The sequence below is a fragment of the Electrophorus electricus genome, chromosome 3, assembly GCF_013358815.1.
Source record: "Electrophorus electricus isolate fEleEle1 chromosome 3, fEleEle1.pri, whole genome shotgun sequence".
NCBI lineage: Eukaryota > Metazoa > Chordata > Actinopteri > Gymnotiformes > Gymnotidae > Electrophorus > Electrophorus electricus.
Window position 1 is genome coordinate 27,054,664 of NC_049537.1, and position 3,894 is coordinate 27,058,557.

The 3,894-nt window shown below is 34.9% G+C and overlaps 2 non-coding genes across 2 annotated transcripts; both read right to left on the bottom strand.

The window, feature by feature from the left end:
• Window positions 1-1,905: 1,905 nt before the first annotated feature.
• trnal-cag lies at window positions 1,906-1,988 on the bottom strand. The gene has a single exon. It is a non-coding gene; the product is annotated as a tRNA-Leu (tRNA).
• Window positions 1,989-3,811: 1,823 nt separating this feature from the next.
• On the bottom strand, window positions 3,812-3,894 carry trnal-cag. Its single transcript has one exon. It is a non-coding gene; the product is annotated as a tRNA-Leu (tRNA).

Sequence of the window (3,894 nt, forward strand, 5' to 3'; positions counted from 1 at the left end):
AAAGAGGCAATTTAAAAGGCAAACCACTCCTCAAGAAATTATGCTCAGATATTACTACTATTGGCACCAAAAAGGATAACGTATAGATGGTATGTCACATTTCTTTAGTTTTCTTGTTTAATTAGTCATTGTAATGTCTCATGAGGTATGCGCACCCACATATATGAACTGTCACAACAGTAGGAAATGGCTTCTTGTTGAATACTGGCTGTATGTTAATGCATCTCAAGGCCAGTGACATGTTGATGACTTTCTTATCAGTCATCTGCAGCTTGTAAGACCATTACAAACAAACTGATGCAAATACTCTTCTGGTAATTGAGGGCAGGGGATGCTTATTCACCAATGAGATCCCCTTCCTACAAAGAGCCTTACACACACCAAGGGTGAACTCTTGTTCTGCCATCTGCCTGTATGACATAAGAGGCTTGGCTAGGCAAAACTGTCTTGGCTAGGATGTGTTTTCTTGTGAGTCATTTGCTATGAGACCCTTCAGGGTCACCCCAGAGTAAGAGGAACAGAAGCTTATGTCCTGACACACACACACACACACACTCCCCATGGGATAAAGCCTCTTCCTTTTGAGGCCTTCCTGAATTCCGTCATACTCCTGTGGTATCCCAAGTAAACTAAATAATCATCAGTTAATATGAGGTGCTGAAAATTTTTCAACAAGGAAAATATTATTTCTATCAACTAAATGCTCCAAAGAAACATCAACCCTCAAAAGTATCTTACTTCTTAATCCTAAAACAAACAAAAAAGCCAGACCTAAAGAATTAGGAAACATTTAGAGAATTTCAGAGACTGATCTCTAGCTGGAATAATTAAATTTCTCAAGCCTGGAAATGTAAACGACACAGTGAAGATGTAAAAGACTTAGGTCTGTTGTGCTTTTTTGAGTTTCTGCCAGCAGTAACTTCCTCCTTGTTGTGTTTGTCGGTACTCTGATTTTCTAGAAGGAAATTACTATTTGGTGGGTCTATAGGAAGCCCACCATATTCCAAGGTCATTTCTATCATTTCAAGGAATATGCTTGCCTGGATCTGAGATTAGATGCGTATGAACAATTTGAATTATTTCTCTAGTAATTTAGACTGAATGCTTCATTGAGATGACATGCATGCATGACAGAACAGAAAAGACTTTTTTTTCATGAATTTAAAAAAATGATCTTAAAGTAGAGCAAGCTTAGCTAGAATTGACTACAATTATCCTGCTAAGCCCTTGTGGCTCTGAGTAACACAGCAGGCAACACAGTTGCATGAGTTTGTTTTGACCTGTTAATTTTTACTGAAGTTTACTGTTGCAAAGGCAAAACAAAGAAAAAATTAATTAGCATTAGCCAAGACAAAGTTTTATTTTTAGCACAGTATAATACTAATTATCACATAATATTGCATCTTTATTACACATACTATCATCTTTAGTTAAACTATGTAACATTCTTATAGTTTCATTTTATGACTTTACCAGAAACCACAATAATAGTGACTTGCATGTTTTACATCCAAGTGTTCATGTTCTAGCTATTAGTTTTCAGGATATTAAAAAAACCTTCTCAAAAACCTATGACACAGCAAGAATGACTGTACAGAGTGTAATTAATCAACATGAAATAAATAAGTTAAAATGGCTGGAAAGGGAATGAACAAGTTATAGGCTTCCCTTCCAGAAAGAAGGGACAGCTATACAAAAGCCAGCTAAAGTGCATTACTTGCTCTTTACCAACAGGAGAGATTATAAGTAAATCAGGAGAGGAAAGAATATTAAAGACCCATTATCCGTATAAAAGACCTGTTCTTTAAGGAAAAACCTTTATTTCATTGCACTATTAAAAGTAACTGCTCATATATAAGATAATATGCCAAATTACATTATTGAAGGTAATGAAAAACAAGGCTTTGTCAGAAGTGGGATTCGAACCCACGCCTCCAGAGGAGACTGCGACCTGAACGCAGCGCCTTAGACCGCTCGGCCATCCTGACTGCTTTAAACACAGAAAACACAGCAAACATATGGAATAAGAGCATACTACATGGTTCTTTGATTAGCGAGCTGTGTAAGATGGCTGTAATTCTCCAACCTATGACTAAATAACAAAAGTAAAACAGTTACAGACTTTCAGACTGATCTCTAGCTGGAATAATTACATTTCTCAAACCTAAAAATGGAAATTATACAGTGAAGATGTAAAAGGCTTATGTTTGTTGAGTTTTTTTGAGTTTCTGCCAGCTACACATGCAGAAACGATGCAGTAACTTCCTCTTTGTTGTGTCTGTCTGTACTCTGATTTTCTAGAAGGAAATTACTATTTGGTAGGCCTATAGGAAGTCAACTATATTCCAAAGTAATCTTACTATCATTTCAGGGAATATGCTTGCCTGGATCTGAGATTAGATAGATGAACAATTAATTATTTCTCTAGTACTTTAGACTGAATGCTTCATTGAGATGCCGTGCATGCATGACAGAACAGAAAATAAAAGACATGTTTTTTTCATGAATTTAGGACAATACTGCTTAAGCAAAACAAAAAAGCAGTAATGTGAAATTTAAACATTTCTATGTATTACTGTGTATTAAAAGATTTCTATGTATTTTTTACAGTGAAGTACAAAAAAAGCCCTTCAGTAATGTTTATTGGCATTTCAATCTGCTTAAAAGAACAGAATCAATACCTGGTCACCCAATTAAAAAAAAAACATTAAAAAGCATTATATTGCCACAGTACCTCTCAATATAATGTAATCATTTGTATGACATGAGTCATAGCAAGGACACCAGATGGGCCCCTAATCCAACAATTATTCAAGGAATTTAAGCAATTCTGATAAAGTGTTACATGCATCACATACTGTAACTTTTTTCCCTAATATTCCCAGTTGTTTAGCTGTCTGTGTTTGACTCTGTATTGACTGACCTTATTTTGCTCTAAAATCATATTTAAAATCATTACATTGTGCGGCTGAAGCATTACTTGGATCATTGGCAAAATAAAATGTTAAACCCTATCTGTGGACTACAAAATTACAGAAACAAATTACTAAATCAACAATCCTTATTATACTTTACAAAAACATGGAATTAGACTGGTTATGAACATAATTTTCTCACAAATGATATACATAGTATAACAAATCACTGTCTTCACTGATTCACAGTTGCATGAGTTTGTTTTGACCTGTTAATTTTTACTGAATTTTACTGTTGCAAAGGCAAAACAAAGAAAAGATTAATTAGCATTAGCCAAGACAATATCAAGTTTCATTTTTATCACAGTATAATACTAATTATCACATAATATTGCATCTTTATCACACATACTATCATCTTCAGTTAAACTATGTAACATTCTTAGTTTCATTTTATGACCTTACCAGAAACCACAATAATAGTGACTTGCATGTTTTACATCCATGTTCATGTTCTAGCTATTAGTTTTCAGGATATTAAAAAAACCTTCTCAAAAACCTATGACACAGCAAGAATGACTGTACAGAGTGTAATTAATCAACATGAAATAAATAAGTTAAAATGGCTGGAAAGGGAATGAACAAGTTATAGGCTTCCCTTCCAGAAGGAAGGGACAGCTATACAAAAGCCAGCTAAAGTGCATTCCTTGCTCTTTACCAACAAGAGAGATTATAAGTAAATCAGGAGAGGACAGAATATTAAAGACCTATTATCTGTATAAAAGACCTGTTCTTAAAGGAAAAACCTTTATTTCATTGCACTGTTAAAAGTAACTGCTCATATTTAAGATAATATCCAAAATTACATTATTGAAGGTAATGAAAAAGCAGGGCTTTGTCAGAAGTGGGATTCGAACCCACGCCTCCAGAGGAGACTGCGACCTGAACGCAGCGCCTTAGACCGCTCGGCCATCCTGAC